The following is an 18,054-nucleotide window of genomic DNA, read 5'->3' on the forward strand; positions in this document are numbered from 1 at the left end:
GCTTTTGCTCAAAAAAGTCTTATCTCAGGTACATTAACAGCAAGAATCATTTACGATGAAAACGATTCTCTCTACATATGTCCAGCTCCCATTCACATGGACCCATCACTCAACAATTAGCCTCTTTAGGGAGGTAAGTAGCTCCTCTGGTCTGAACAGAATGAGACGACGTAATGCTGTACTCTGTTCTTACATGTTCTATATTCTGAAATGCTGGCATTGTTCAGATTTGATCATCTAGGCTGACAGAAGCACTTTCAACTAGTTGTAAACTTTTAAGCAGAAATAATGGATTTGAAGTGTTTTTGTAAAAGCTGTTTTAAGTCTCTGTGGAGTGGGGAAGTGGAGGAGAGGAAAGAAAGTTAAAAGTGGATTAGAAGTTAACTATGTCCCACCAGAAGAATGCGGAATGGAAGGACTAATGCAATTAGTGAAGGTAAGTCACTCTCCAAAAACATTTTACAAGTTATTAGAAAAAAGAAAAAAATTATTCACCCAAACCAGAAAATGTATAACCTCTATTCATAACAGCTGAGGATATTTCTCATGATCACATAATGCCTCTCTTTGCAGCCTCATCTCCTGCAGCTACCTACGTTCTATTTAATGCTTCAAAACCATGGAAAGAGGCTGTTTCTAACCACCATGCCATTGCTCACAGTACTCTGTCCCTCTGAACACCTTTTCTCTTGCACTCACTAGGCTAGTGTCCACTTATACTCCAGGTCCTGTCTCAGATTGCTCTGCCTTTCTTGGCTGCCTTCAGATGGGTTAGGTATCCTTTCTCTATTCTAGAAGTTGTTGTCCTCGCTCTTACCTCTATGAGTTTAGTGTTCAATTTAGGGGTCTCTGCTTTGAGATATTATCTTAGTCATCTTTCCAACTTAACTTCCTGGCACAGAGCCTTACACACACTATTTACTCAATAAATACTTAAATCAATTAATTACTTGAGTGATGAGAAGCAATTCATTTCACTTCTCTGAGCATTCACTTTCTTATCTGTAAAATGAAGAGGCCAGACAACATCATTTCTAATTTCCCCTTCACCACTAAATTCCTATATTTCTTGGAGCTGGAGCTCTGGTGTAGGCTTCTCAGTTTGATATCGGAAGGAGGCTATTAGTATGAAACCTCACATCAGAAAAACAATAAAATAAAATAGAGTGTGGCCTACAATTGTAGGTGTCACACTCACTGGAGACACCCATAAAAGGAGACTTTAATAAACATGCATGCTCCAAATATTGTAGCCCTCCCACATCCTGATGTCAATAATATATTTTTCAGTATCTTTTTTATATAGCCTCTATATTTGTGATCTAGTTTTCCTTTAATGGAGAACAAAGTCAAGGGAGCATTTTATAGTCCAGATTTTCCTGTTTTATGTTAGATTTTATAGTTTTACATAAAAATTCCATTATAAAACTAGGATTAAAAAAATCAAAAGCTCGGAGAGTTCCTGAGGGTTTTTTCTGGAAGCAAGAGTTGCCTATTGTCACAAGATTTCATTAAACGTAACTGCAATTAAAGACAAAACTTTTCTATTTGTTTTTATAAATATATGCCTAATGGGAAGATAGATCCATATCGAGGTTCAGAATAGATTTGAGTAGACCTCATGAAAAGATTTCTGCATAAATTAAGTTACATTTTAATACATTTCTACTCCAAAGGAATTGAGTTGCTTATAAACTCAGAGTATTGAAACCAACTTTTCATGAAGCATGAAGAGCTATGCTTTTAATCTTAATTACAAAATGAATGAGTATAAGAAAAACAGGTTGCTTTACTATTGTTACTTCACCATGGTTACCTCAACAATACCTTCAGGGAATCGGTACCGGTAAAATCATGAATTGGATGTTTGGTATCTGACATTGCCAGCCAAAATGTCCTGCCTTGGGCTGTATTTAATAACTGTAACATCAATTCTCTGTTTTACTTTTGTGGTAGTGAAGAAAAACAGTATGAAGATTCTGAATGCTCCAATATGGCTGTCCAAATTATTCCCATGTAGATTCAGAGAGAGGAATACAGACAGCGGAACTGGTGGATTCTCAGAAAAAGTGTTAAGATGGTGAAATGTGATCGGAAAGTACGCATTTCACTCCATTGATAATGGTGGTGAGACGGGACTCCAGGTGACAAATAATGTTACATCTGATTTCCTCTGTCAATCACCTGTCCAGAAGCAGACCAGTGGCATGCTGCATTTAGATTGCTGGCAGTGTAGGGACTGAATCCTCAATTCTCTAGTTACACCTACAATTCAGCTCCATGCATTAGGTATCAGAAGCCTAACGAACTAGGAAGTTTTTTTAAATGATGAAAAAATGAGCATGGCAAGGAAATAATTAGTTATAGGTAGAATATTTTAATTAAATTTCTCGGGCTAAAGTTCCATGTAGTTTGATTTTGAATTAGTAACATTTGGAAACTTAGAAGACCTGTTCAATGAGATGACACAGACACTTCAGCCCTTTTCAGAAGCAGTATCTTATATTCCAATTTGATTTTTCAAATGGAAAACCTTCTTATCTAAAATATCAAAATATTTAATAAACCAAAATGGTAGTTTCCTAAGGAGAAGACCGAAGCACTTTATAGCAGATTATTCACATGATGAGGCGCAGAAATGCTTTTCCCAAACCACTGTCTTCTCTCAGAAGTAAACAAAGGTTACCATGAAAAAGATCCAATATGTGAAACACACAGTCTTAATCTGCTCAGGTTACTATAACAAATTACCATAGAACGAGTGGCTCAACAAACATTTATTTTTCGCAGTTCTGGAGGCGGGGCAATCCAAAATCAAGGTGCAGGCAGATTCGGTTCTATGAGAGCTCTCTGTTTGCAGATGGCCATCTTTTCATTGTGTCTTCATAGGGCTGAGAGAGAGAGAGCTCTAGCTTCTTTTTCTTCTTATAAGGACACTAATCTCATCAGGGGATTCCACCCTCATGACTTAATTACCCCCCAAAGGCCCCATCTCCAAAAACCATCATATTGGAGGATTAGAGTTTCAACACATGAATTTTGGGATGACACAAACACAGTCTATACCAGGTATTTCATTTTATTGTAGGTATCAAAGGTTCTAAAAAATATATGCAACATGTTTTTCAAATGGAGAACGTGTTTGATATGTGCAGAGAATACAGGCCAAAACTTTCATGAATCCCCAAATTCTCTGTCTCAATTCAATAGAATTTACTTTATTGAATGAAGTAAGAAAGTATAACTCAAAACTGTACTATCCATTCTGATCTTAGTTAGAGTTAATGCCCATCAGACTCCAGATGGTGGGAGAGCATCTAGTTTCACTCACTGAAAAAATATGTACTGTACATCAATCAGTCCTATAACCAGAGATTAATATTCACACATCATGGACCTATGGGCTCGTCTCCAACATTCCAACTGTGAATGTGAAATCTTTAAAATACTAGGCTGCACTGTGTTTCTGTATCACGAAAGACATTTACATTCTGGGGTAGATGCCTGAACTGAACCACCCAGATTCAATATTGTTCTCCCACAAAAGGAAATGCCTTCACCGTTCTTTAGTATATCTTTCAACACATGTTTGGGGCCTGCATGGCAAGCCTAAAGAAATCTTACAAGAGAGGAGAGGCTCAACAGTTCCTCTTTAAATACCCCAAGCTACTTTCCAGCCTGACAGTTACACACTAATGGAAACTTGCGAGAATTGTTTGCTCTCAAGTGTGGTGGTGAAAGGTGTGTAACTCCCCCCAGCGACATCTCTTCTCCCACCTACCTCTGCCTGTTTCAGCCTCCAGGCTCATTCCTCTGTATTCACAAATCCCGGAAATTAAGAAGCAGCGAATCTGGTCCATAAATCAGCCTCCATAAGGGAGAGCTGTTAGTGAGGACTCCAGCTGCACGCTGACTGGAAGCCAACAGGCCAGGAGAAACCTTAGGGTCAGAAATTTAAAACCACAAAGAACCCCGGATGTTCTGTAGACCAAACCATCCTGTTACCAACCATAAACGTGGAGTTCAAAAAATGTTGACCGTATCTAAGACCACACAGATTGTAGTAGCAGGGGCAAATCTAGAACCCCCTTTTCCTGTCTTTTATGTGATGAGGTTTATCCAGAGCTTTGTTCCAGGAGAGTTTTTTACCCAGAGATGTGCGTGCAGTTGCAGCTTTGGAGGAACCGCAAATAGGTCCAACGGCCAGTCCTAACGCTTTGGTCAGTTGATCATTCTTTGAGCAACTATTTATTGGATGCTTTAGAGGTAGTTCCTTTTAGCTACTTCTTCACTGGTTTTTAAAGTATAGCACAGAAGTTTTGCCAACAGAGCCAAGTGGAGAACCGGGATTGGCAGCAGCAATTTATTTAGCAATTTCATTGCTCTGCAAATAAATTGAGAGCAAAGGAGAGATGTGTTAACATTTTGGGGTACAAACTTATATTTATATATAAATATTTTGAAATATTTATGCAGTGTATTTACATGTTGAGTAGGATTTAAAGTTATTTTCTTTTAACATATTAACAGTAGACGTCTGGCCAATATATTTATACTTTAAAATGGCAAAAGAGTTATATGATTCAGTCTCATTTTAATTGGTTAAAATTTATTTGAAAAATATCAATTTTTTGATTTTACTCACTTATAAACAATGTAAAAAAGAGTGAACGATTTATTCTTATCTTAATTAAATTTATGGGAGTTAGAAACTAAAACCCCTTATAAGGAACATGTACTTAGAGTACATAATGTCTTTTTATTGGGAAATATGTCAGGAAACTCACATAAGAAAATTTTCTAGCCACAGGAACAACAAAGAGTGAGAACAGGCTACTGTAATCCCTGTCTGTTTAGTTAAATGATGTATGAGAATATGCGCAAGATTTGCAGACAAGGAAAATGGAGAAAAAATAGAAACGTAGTTTGATGATTCTGGCATCAGTTTAAAGCACACAAAGTAAAGGAAGCATTTGCTCCATCACAAGAGGAATTCATCGGATACCACTCAGAGTGTTCTTACTCAGGAGGGAAACTTTCCCACAGTCACATCCTCTGACCTCCAACATGTGGCAAGCAAAACCTCAAATCTAGGAGGGTTGGTTAGCTTAAGCCTTCAGAACTTTGGACACTGAGCCAAAATATCTAAAAGCTTGCCCAGCTGGGCAGGAACATTTGTTAAACAGACTTCCTTACAAGATTTCCTGATCTTTGTGGGAATTTTCTTAACTTTTTAATGTCTACTCACTGCACTGTCTTTTACCAGATTATCAGAGAGTTGACTGGCTTTGTCATTAAAGTGTCTGCTAAAATAGTTGACTTCCTGAAGGATGTCTCTTAACCACTTTATCTAAAGTAACAATGCCCATCTCCCCCGCCCCCAGTCACTCTTTATCTCTTGCCCTGGTTTATTTTTGTATAATACTTATTATTATAAACATTATATTATTTTTTTCTTTTATTTGTTTACTTATTGCTGTCTGTTTCTCCCTTTTTAGTGAATGCTCCACGAAAGCAGGAACTTATTCTGTCCTGTGTACTAACGAAAAATTAACATGTAGAAGATGAATAATAAAAAAATTCATGAACAAATGAATGAATAAATCATTGAAGAGAGACCTTGCTTGAAAAACTAGCTTTAAGTATCTCCCCTCTAAAATCACATTCCATTCTATCAGCTTGTTTTATTTTCTTCATTGCATTCTCATTCTCTAAAATTATTGGGTAAATCTATTCTTTTATATGTTTCTCCCAGTTAGAGTTTAGGTTCCACAATGGCAGAGATATCTTAGTGCTTGGACTAGATCTTGGCCCATAGTAAGTAGCCAATAAATATTTTTGGAATTAATGTTTTAATAACTTTCTATATCAGTGCCCTGATATTTAAGTGAATAACACTATTAAAAGTTAATAAATATAACCAAAATTATACTCATTCATTGTTTTATTTAAAAAGATCTGTGAAGTAGATATTATCATTCTAATTTTATGTGTTGAGAAAACTGAGGTTCAATTCTCATTGTACCATTCTTACCACATTACGCACAAATAGGTAAAATGCAGTATAATTGTTATACATTGACAATAATAAGTTAATGTTGAAGGATACATACAGAGAGTTATAAAGGTCCAAATGAGAGAGTGAGATCACATCCTACCAAAGGTATTTTGTAGGAGGCATCGCTAAGGGATTTGGAGGGAACAGAATGAGGCCAGGATAACATTAGTGAGAACACTGAGAATATTCAAGAAAGAGTAAACAGTCCAATTTGGTCCTCCCCTTATAGGTGAGGATGGAAGAGTAATTGACACCTGGGTTAGAGGCCCTACATGTCAAGTTGACAAGAATGAACATAGCTATGGAGAAAATCGGAGCCCTGCAAATTTTTAGATGGTAAAATGGCGTAACTCAAACTCTTCTTCAGAAGCGTTTAGAAGGTAAACACATGCAGCATAGGCATGGTGGAGTGGAAAGGGAAAGTTTGGAAATAATTTAGAAGAAAGGAACTGGAAGTTAAAGGACTCACATATTTCCCTTATTAAGTGTGGGCGATACGGAGAGCAAGCCTTAATAATGGAGATATACAACCAGGCCACCATTTTGGGAAGCATTCTACTTGCCCTCAGGAAAAGGCATACTTTACTACCTACTTTACTTAGTCACTTCTCTCACTCTAGTACCAGTTTCTTCCAATCTGGTTCCTGTTTCTGAAATGTGCTACCTTGTACTCTCATAGTTAAGATTGTTCCACATAAGCATGTCCCCTGGGGCCATCCTTGTAAAACTTGACCATCCTTCCTACATTATAGCATTTTACCTTAGCTGAGTCTTGGTACTCCTTATTCTGAGCTTTTCCACATCAGTCTCCACAGAAGGTGCAGATTCAGACTCAGCCACTTCTGAGGGAACTTGAAGTCGGCTAATTTAGAAAGACTGAGAACACAGACCAGCTCATAGAGCAGAAGTCTGCTCTTATTGGTTTATCAGTGTTTATCAGTGATTGCTAACTTAGTGGTTATCAAAACTTTAGCATGCATCATAATCACCTGAAGGGCTTCTTAAAGCACAGGTTGCTGTGTGCCGCCCCCATTGTTTGTTATCTTATTCAGTGGTGGAACTGATACTGCTTGCCTGGGGGCCACGAAAACCATTGCTCTAACAGAAGACTGAACTGCATCCACGGAGCTTGTTTTTACTGATTTCTCCTGGATTTAGTAGTGGAGAACGCAAAGGCACATATTGGTTTTCAATGGCTGTAGATGATATGAATAGTCAATTCGTCAGCCAAAAGCTACATTGAATAAGAATTCATGGTCTTTAGGAAATACATCTCTTTACTATCCATACTTTCAAGAAGTAGCAGGATTAATTGCTGAGTGTCCTTATTAAACAAAAATTTAGTTCTATCTGGAAATAAGAATGCACAAATTCATGAATTAAAATTGTGATTATAATTACATACTCAAAGCTTTCTTAGGTAAAAGGAATTATATGTTATGAGTGGTAGCAATGAAAATGTTGGTTGGGTCTTTATTACTACTTTATAACTACTGTGAATCTAAAATGCCATTGGCATTCAAATAGCTTACTTTTTATTCTTGAACAATAATGACTTTATTCATATCAACTCCAAAGTGATTAGTTTCCATATTACAATGGTAAACAACCGAGATTAAATCATCTACACATCACTCTTTCCTGCTGTGGACAGTGGGATGATTGACACTTCAGACTGATTCTGACAATATTGGTTCTACATATAGAGAAATAAATTGAGAAGAGAGAGCTGTTTGTGTAGAGAAGTATTAATCAGGTATTAGTTAATAACTAAAGAAATACACCTCTAATTCTCAATACTACTCTATTTACACCAGCAAGGGAAATAGACACACTGTACGTCATAAAATATCCAGGACAATTTTACCTTAGATTATTAGCACTGCGTGTATTTTCAACATATTTTAATTAACAATTACATTTGTTACTCTAGATCCTTTTTGCTGCTTTTTTATTCTTATAACTATTTTAAAAGCAAGTCCTCTAAATATTCCTGTAGATATTCAGAAATTTTAAAAAATTTTTTCTTTAGCAGAGAACTCCACTGAAATAAAACAATAGAACACTTCTTTAAGAGGGTATGAAAGGGGGAAGCTCTGTTTTGTTCTGATTGATAGCAAGCTCACAGATCTCTTTTCCTCCTGTGGGTTAGTCAGAAAGATAAGGTATGGCGCAAGGCCAAGAGCAGAATTGTTTCTCAGTTCATCCTGAGACTGTTTTTCTCAGTGTAATTCTCCCAGTTTAAGTGAATTTCAGATTCCTTAGCCTTGACTATTTACAAATGAATTTCTAAAAATATATCACAAGGTCAATCAATTATATATCCATATTCAAAAATACAAACTAAGGCCTTCTATTCACACCCTGCAGAAAGAGTAAATCAACATGGTCTAAACGTAAGAGCTAAAATTAGAATACTCCTAGTTGAAAGCATTGAGGAAAATTTTCAAGACCGTGTGTTAGGTAAAGAGTTCTTAGATCTAAACCCAAAACTAAGAGCCGTGAAATGCAAAAAAATTGATAAATTGGATTTCATCAAAGCCAAAAACATTTCTCCTTCAAAAACCAATTAAGAAAATAAAAAGACAAGCTATAGATTGGGATAAAATATTTGCAAATCATGTATCTGAAAAACAACGTGTATTCAGAGTATATGAAAAACTCTTACAAGTCAATAATAAAAAGACAAACAACTCATTTAAAAATGGGCAAAGCTTGAACAGATATTTCAACACTGAAGATATATGGAAAGTTAATAAGCCCATGAAATGTTGCTCAACCTCATTAGTCAATAGAGAAATGCAAATTAAAATCACAGACCACTGCATACACTTTAGAATCGTCCTAATCAAGAAGACAGACAATAGCAAGTGTTGGCAAAGATGTGGAAAAACTTGGGCCCTAATACATTGTGAATGAAAATGTAAAATGGTGCAGTCATTTTAGAAAACAGTTTGACAATTTCTTAAATAGTTAAATGTTAAACTTACCATTTTATTGAGCAATTCCACTCCTAGGAATCCACCCAAAAGAAGTGAAATCATATGTCTGCACAAAGACTTGCAGACATAGTTCATAGCAGATTGTTTGTAATAGCCCCAAACTGGAAATGGTCCAAACCCTCCTCAGCTAGTGAATAAATCAAATATTATATACTCCTACAGTGGAATATTATTCTGCAAATAAGCAGAATGATACTGATATACTCCACAACATAAATGAACTTCAAACACTTATGGCAAGTGAAAGAAGCCAGATGCAGAAGATTTCATATTGTATGATTCCATTTATATGAAATATTCAGAAAAAGAGAATTTATAAAGACAGACAGCAGACATTGATTGCTTGGGGTCAGGAGTGGAAGCCGCAATTGACTGCAAAGAGGCTTGAGGGAAATTTTTTAGCATAATGGAAAGTTCTAACATTGGAATTTTGGGGTGGTTACACAATTCTCAAATTTACCAAAAATTTATTGAATTGTACACTTACAATGAAAGAATCTTATGATATGCAAATTATATCCCAATAAAGTTGTAAAAAATATATTGCAAGGTCAATATAAAGTGTACAATTAATCACAATTTTTGTAAACTCAAAACTCTGAATTAACGTACTGTATCGAGTGTTTAGCATAATTACATTGTTTAACCGCTGACATACAGCTCCCTAATTGATGAGAAAGAAAGTGTCTGATTCTGTTTTTTTATATAATTGGCCATTAAAATGACTGAGTCAGTGATCCGTATGTTTAAGTTTTTTTTGGGTTATTTGTTTGTTTTTAATATTGTATGTGTTCTTGAGATGTCTTGGTTATAGTGGCATAACTTCAACTAATGTTAGTAATGAGAAAGATAAAAGGATATTTCCGGAATAACACACTTCATATTCATCAATTCAATTAATATTTATTGTTACCCACCATCTTAGTCTGTGCCGGCTGCTATAACAAAATACCACAGACTGGGTGGCTTATAAATAGCACAGGGTTACTTCTCACAGTTCTGGAGGCTGAAAGTCCACAATTAGGGTGCTAGCATGGTTTGGTGGAAGGAGGCTAGGAGGCTCTGTGTGGTCTCTGTTATAAGAGCACTAATCCATTCATGGGGGCTCCACTCTTGTGACCTAATCACCTCCCAAAGGCTCCTACCTCCAAATACCATCACAGTGGGGATTAGGTTTTCAACATATGCATTTTTGGGGGACACAAACTTTCAGACCATAGCACGCCCTGTACACAAGGCACTTTAGAAATCATGACCATATTTTCAAATATGCTTATCTTAGCCCTTCTTAATTGTGTTTTTGTGTGTGTGAGTGTGATTATAATTAACTCAGACTGAAAATATGGCTGCACCCATGATTTAACATGCTTAAAATGTCCTGGTCCAATCACAAATGATAGACCGTAGGACAAAGACTGCCTGAATACCTTCCCCCACCATGAAATATTGATAGTGAACTCACAGGCTGAGTGGTAAGGGGTGTCTTGAATGTGTAGTATAAATAGATAAATGAAACAATGCCTAATTAGCTGCCAGTTCATTAGAAAGATAAATATTTCCAAGATAGTTATTGGCAGTACAATAGTCACACATTCCATGTTTGAAATCTTTGACCAATGTGAAAGTGAAAAAATAGAGGAAAAAACATGTGCCAATGATTTGTTCACTCAATTAGTAAACAGTCTTTTTAGGTCCCTGATTCAACCTCTTCTCATACTCTCAAAATGAAGAGACTGATTTTCTTGGCTTTAATTTCAATGACTTCAATTATGCTACTCCTTTACCTTAGGCTCTCTAATTAGGATATTACATATCATCAACTGGCCAAATAAAGTTTTTTCTAAATCAGATCACTTACCTCCAATTGTTTCCCAGTGGTCAAAATGATGAATTAACAATGAATTCTGTCATATCTGGAGTCCATTATCATTTATTTGAAGTTATATATATATTGAAGTTATATATATTAAATCATTTGTTTTACCAGTGAAATCAATCAACTAACCAACCAACACCCAATCTGTCATTTGCTAGTTTGAAATTAAAAGAATAAAGCATTTTATCAGAATATCATTACAAAGATATCTTCATTGGTAGATACATAAATATTATATATATACATATACATGAATAAACATCTCTCTCTCTATATATATAGGTAGATATAGATATCTATATTTTCTTGTCCTGGTGTCATCCCTTCCCCCTGAGTATGGGTGGGACCTGTGACTTCCTTCTGTACCAGTAAAATAAGGCAAAGGTGATGGAACACATGCAATTACATGCATATGATTACGTGATTATGTTATACAAGGTTGTAGCACCTGTGAGACTGGAGTCTCTCTTGCTGGCTTTGAGGAAGGAACATTTCAGGAGGCAAGGAACTTCAGATGGCCTCTAGTAGCTGAGAGGGTCTCCAGCCAAGATCCAGCAAGAAATTGAAATCTTCAGTCTTACAACCAAAAGGAAATGGATTCTGCTAACAACCTGAGTGAACTCGGAGAAAATCTTGCCCCAGTAGAACCTCAGGTGAGATCCCAGCCCCAGCCAACACTTCGATTACAACTAAGGCATCGCCATCAATGCCTTGCGTTGTAGCTTGGAACCAGCTTCGGCATGTCCAGGTTCCTGGCACATAGAAACTGGGCAAGGCATACCACAGTAAACTGAAGTAAGGTTTTCATCTGTAAATTGAAGCAGTGGTTAACTAAAGCAGTGATTTTCAAACATTTCGGGCAACTGATTTCTCTTTACAAATTAAAGCAGGTGCAGAAATGCAGTAAGATTTAGGAAGCACTGGGCAACCCATATCCCTGCCCCCTTAGCCTCTTTCTCCCTATTCCATGGCTCCGTGGCCCCTCAGGATGCTCCTTGGAAACCAGATTAGTAACACAGTTGGGAAACCTTTAAATGACATGATCCAAAGTTGGGTAAAATGTCAACTGACTCATGCGTGTCTGGGTGCAGAGGACAAACACGCGCACACACACACACACACACACACACACACACACGACGTGTAGATCATTTAATACCTAAGTCAAATGGTCATGGAAAAATGTTTGTTATCTATTTATAAGTAGCTAATTTACAACCTGGAGCAGGTTGAGGAAACGCAGTTTACAAAAATTTGCAAATGGTTTGTCTGAAGAGCAGTTCAGATCAAAGGGCTATTCAAAGTGGTTCTGAACCTCAGAGATCAGTCAAAAAAGACCTCAATTCTCACCTCAAAATTTTGATCAATAATTCTGGCAAAAATACCTTTCTCTAGGTCTAGAATATTAATCTTGTTATCACATTCTGTGTCTTAAAGAAATTCTGACAGGTTTATGTGTGACACTCAAGGACCTGTAAAGTGGGAAGTCTATAATTATATGCTTTGTAGTCAGCTGCTCCCTTCAGGCCACATGCCCTTAAAGTTAATCAAGAAACCTCCCCAGGGAGCCTCTTGCTCTCATTAACTACTAATCTGCTAAACATGGAATTAAATTATTTTGTTATATTACTACCAACTCCACTTTAAAGACTCTTCTAAATAAGAGGAAAACCCATAGAGCTGGGACCGATATATACTCATAGAAGCCTTGCTTTGTAGTTGGTCAATAGGAAAACCTACCCCTGAAACTCTCCTTGTTTTCTCACCCCTGTCCTGTCTTTTATAGTGATGAGATAGCTAGGTACTTAGCATGGATCCTATTGCTTAGTCCTCATGGTTACATTGCATGAAACCATTGCTATAAATATTTTACAGAAGAGAAAACAGAATCTCAGAGAAACGAAAAATCTTGCTTAGTTACACAGCTGGTACATGACAGAGCTAAGTTTTTGATTAATCAGACTAAAGAAAGCAACAAATAGAAAAAGGAAAAAGCAGCTTTGTGTGTGTGTGTGTGTGTGTGTGTATCTGTGGCTGAGACTCTGGTTGGTTTGATTTATATAATACCTATGGCTGGGAATCTTATTAGGTATTACAGAGGATTATATAGCTACTCTATTCATTCATTCATTCATTCATTTGATAAAGACATACTAGGCACGGCTGTATACCATATTAAATGCTGGGGATTCCGTGGTGAAGAAGATGTGGTCCTTGATTTCATGTAACTTAGATTTTGGTTGGAGAGACAAAAATATTAAACCAAATTAGCCATAAGGTGTGACAATTACTGTGATAACTGCTGTGCGGGATGCCTCAAGAACACAGGCATGGGCACAAACTTGTTTGTGCATAATGTGTTTGTGACAAACACCTTGTTTCACACATACACGCATCCACAAGTATCGAACAGTTTTCTATTTTCAGTAGTTGAAGTGAGAATGCATCTCGTCGCAGGAATATTGCTCTATTGTATTCCTAAATGACTTTAGATAAGTGTCCTACAAATATGTCTGAGGTAACCAGAGATAGCCACTGTCTATCTTAAGTTAAAGGATGGTTACTGTGCAGCTGTCTACTTGTGTTGCATAGCCTTGAGGAATTGGCTCTATGGCCATCAGCAATTAGCACCTCCTGTTGATCAGAGATAAATTGCCTGTGGTATCCCAATTACCTTCTGAAAACTCATTCCAAAATGTCCTTCTGCACACCCTGCCAAGAGCAGTGATGAATCTTCATCCAAAAGCCATGGGGACACATTGACATTACTACCAGGTTGCATTGGTTCATTGGTTCACACCTTTGTGAATGTTTGTGCGTGATTCTGAGAATCTTCAAGGGTATTTCACATGTGTTCATGAGTACCCAAAGGGGCCCCATGGCTCATGGTGCTCCTTCTAACACGTTCTCCTGAGGGGCATCCCCCCTGACAACAGTTTCCTGGTGATGCTCGGGCCCCAGGAAGAACTGTCTGCCCTGAAATATGAAGGATAATAATTTTCTCACTTCTGTGTTATTTGTTCTCCAAGGCTTTGTCCATTTTAATGAGATTATAATTTTTCCTTCCCACATACAGCTCTTTTATCACCAGGGCTTAGATTGCAAGATGTTGGCCTAACCCCCACTGCCATGTTATAAACAGGAACATACTATCCTCTCAACCTCAGATCCTCTCCCTAGACCCACCTCACAATTCCAGAGTCCTTCCCCCTTGGATCCTCTCAGAGGCTCCACGTGCCCTTTGCATTTTTGTCACTATGTCTTCTGTACTTTAAGGTCTTCATGTGTCTCAGCTCAACTTGGGAGGTAGTCCTAGTTCTTTTCCCAAGAGGTTCTTCAGCTCTCACGTAAACCAAGACAGAGAGAGGGAGAGAGAGAGAGAGAAAGAGAGAGAGAACATTTTAGACAAGATTCTTTGGAACGGTGGTCCTGCCCTTATTAGGACATCCCATTCAAATAAGATTTTTGATTGCCGAAGAAATTACTGAGGACCTCAGCATCAGGGGATGACGATTCTCAAAAATCTTCATATATACATCTTGTGAAGGGAGACTAAATGTTAAGTTGCAAAAAGGAGGAGGAAACCTGAGCTGAGAGAGGTGACAGGACAATATGGGGGGGTTGTAAGAACACTGGCTTATTAAAAAGTGATTGCTAGAAAACTAGGAGGAGAGGAAAAACAGCAGCAACCCAGCAGGAGGTCACAGACGAACCTAAGATCAAAAATGAAGAGGCCAGAAATAGCGTGTTTCCTCACAGCCAGAGAGGAGAATTAGAAGGAAATTGCCAGGCCCCACATGCTTGGGACCTTCTTATCTCTCTGACTTCAGGCACCATCTCTCCCTTGCTAACTCTACGCCAGCCACAGTGACTTCTTTGTTCTTCCTCAAACACGTCAGGAGTGTTCCTTCCTCAGACCCTTTGCTTGGAATATCTTCCCCTTAGATATTTGCATGGCTAACTCTCTCACCTCTTTCAATTCTCTGCTCAATTGCCATCTTCTCCATAAGTCTTAACCTGGACACCATTTTAAAAATTGTGACTGGCCATCCTCCTAGCACACCAATCCCTGGTACCCTACATTTTCCATGACATGTATCACCCTCTAACATACAATACAATATCCTTATTATTTCTGTTGTTTATATCTAGAGCTCCACAAGGGCAGGGACACTCATTCCCACTCCCCTCCCCTCACTGATGCATTCCAAGAGTCTAGAACAGAGAACATACAGTGCTCAATAAATATCTGGTGAATGAATTAAGGAATTTCTGGGGCAAAAGTCAGATGCACTTTTGTAGTCACAATCAGAAGGCTCTGGATGCTAAGATGACTGAATCAGAGCCAATCTTCTTGAAAGATGACTAGCTAAGATTTCCTGGTTTTGGTTGGTAGGACTTGTGGGGGACACATGGATGTGTCCCTGATATCTACTCTCCTCCCAGTAAAGACTCCAGTGGGAAGGTCAACAGGTCAAATTTCCTTGATAGGTTTGGGGAATTTAAAAGCAAAGTGGACAGCTGTGGCAGAGACAATGCTACATGGTCATCAGACTAGTTTCTTCTTCCAAGGCACATTTCTAGATTATGTTTCCTAGCTTCCTTTCCTCTCAGTGGGGACTATGTAATTAGTTGTCACTCATGGAGTGTGAGTAGAGTGGTGCGTATCACCTCCTGGCCTTCTTGCTGAGGAATTAGCAGCCAGTGACCTTCCGTCTCTCCTTTCTTTCACCCCTTAGTCAGTTACAACGGCTCCAACAAAGGTCTCCACCAGAAGGCAGACTCTATATCCCTGAATGACTGTGTGGAACAGAGTCCCTCAATGTGCATACAATTGTGATGTGAGAAAGAAACAAACATATCTTTATTGTGTTACTAGCCTGGTTTTGTAGGATTATTACTCAGAGTAATGCATCTATTCCGTATAATCTAGGGGAGGTGACAAGCCTTCAAAAAACAGCTAGCTTTATGGTATATCAAAGTTTATAGGACCCAAGGTCCCCACACTAAGCAAGATAAAAGCCTAATATACGTCATAATGTGGTCATGAAGTAGAAATTAAGCTTGCGTATAGAAAAATAAAATTGCATTTCTAAATATTCTGAGTTTCTGGATTGAGAGTATGGTAATCATTCCCTGGTTCTTAGATACCTTTGCTTAGATAAGTCTACATCTGTCCCTTCATACTCTACATCTGTCCTTTTTATGCTCATATATAACAGAAATGGAAATCTAACATTAGAATGTAAGTTCTGCCTAGAGGACACTTTTTTTGATGTAATGTAATCTTACTTACACAAATCAGCCTACAGGTTAGATATATAGACCACCCTTTAAGAAAGAGAAATTAATAAATTAAGTAATAAGATCATTGACTCATTCTTATCAAAGATTACAATTTAAGCTCTAGAGTAGAAACACAAGACACCAGACTAACAATGTATAAGCTAAATGCAAAAAGAAAAGGCAAACTTGAAATCTGTGAGAAGTCAAGATTAGACGATCCTAGAGAAGACACATCCTGTTGGCTTTTGTCTACTCTTCTTGATGCTCTGATGACATTGTTATCTCTTTAAGTGGATGGAGGGCTACACTGTGTGTGTTGTATATTCTACTAAAGCTTGCTCTTCAGCCTTGTCTGGCTTATAAGACTGTCTCCTGCAACTAGGTTTTACATTTTTGCTAATTGATCCTCTATATCTGGGGTCAGCAAACTACAGCTTGAGGGCCAACTCCCATCTTCCTGTTTTTGTAAATAAAATTGTATGGGAACACAGCCACACCCATTTGTTTATGCATGGTCTATGGTTATTTCCACACTACAACAGCAATGTTGAGTAGTTGCACAAAGCTTAAAATATTTACTGTCTCTTCCTTTACCAAAAAATGATGCCCACCCATTCTCTAGTGCATGTTATTTATACATTTCTTGCTATCCCACTCTATTTAATGCAACAACAGTGTCTTTATTTGCCTTATCCTTTGAGTAGATTTTAAGCTGTTGGTGGTTAGAGTCTGTGTACTCATATGTGTGTCCTTTTTAATATCTTTCCACAGAAGAAGAATGATAAATATTTGTTAAGTTGAGTTAAATTGAATGTAAATCAACAAGAAAATCTTGCAGTTTTACTTGAGAAAACTCTCACATATTTTGGACCCAATATTTGTTTAAAATTTCTGCAAAGTGCATGCAGTTACCTTTTCTGGCATTTTGTATTCTCTATTTAATCAAATAGCCACCCCTGGTGGTCTAGTGGTTAAGACTCAGTGCTCTCACCACTGTGGCCTAGGTTTGTTTGTCCGTCAAGGAATCATACCATCCATCTGTCGGTTGTCACACTGTGGCAGCTGGGTGTTGCTGTGAGGCTGAAAGCTATGCCATTGTGTATTTCAAACAGCAGCTGGGTCACCCATGGTAGACAAGTTTCAGTGGAGCTTCCAGACTAACATAGACTTGGAAAAAGGACCTGACCAACCACTTCTGAAAAAATTGGCCACAAAAACCCTATGAATAGCAGTGGAGCACTGTCTGATATAGCACTGGAAGGTGAGAGGATGGCGCAAAAAGACCGGGCAGGGTTCTGCTCAGCTCTACACGGGGTCACTAGGAGTTGGAATCCACTCGAGGACACTGACAACAAATTTAATCAAATAAATTACTTTATCTTTTAATATTTTTATTACCATGGCAGTTATGTCCACTATAATTCTTACTTCAGAGTGTAGAGCTGTTGGGAAGTGGTCACCTAGGATACCTTACTGGGAGCGTGACCATGTGACCATGTGAGCGTTGCCAATAAATCCACTTCCAGGGCAAGCATTTTTTAAGAAGTTGGTATATTCTCTCCACTCTATCTTTTCCATTCTGCCACCAGAGTTCAGTGGATCCCAAGGCCCTAGGAGGATGGCAAAGTCACAAGATGGAAAAGAGCCTGACCAAGACATTTGCACTGGATGGTTACACGACTGAAGAACAAATCCCCGCTATGTTCATCCTGTGAAATGTGCAGGTTGTTTCAGAAGCCAAGCTGCATTAATGAATCATGTTTCTTAGGCCATCACGTTTTCTTCAGCTTTTCCCAACAACTGACTCTCCTCTGAGATATAACATTCATTGA

The sequence above is a fragment of the Diceros bicornis genome, chromosome 11, assembly GCF_020826845.1.
Source record: "Diceros bicornis minor isolate mBicDic1 chromosome 11, mDicBic1.mat.cur, whole genome shotgun sequence".
Classification (NCBI taxonomy): Eukaryota; Metazoa; Chordata; class Mammalia; order Perissodactyla; family Rhinocerotidae; genus Diceros; species Diceros bicornis.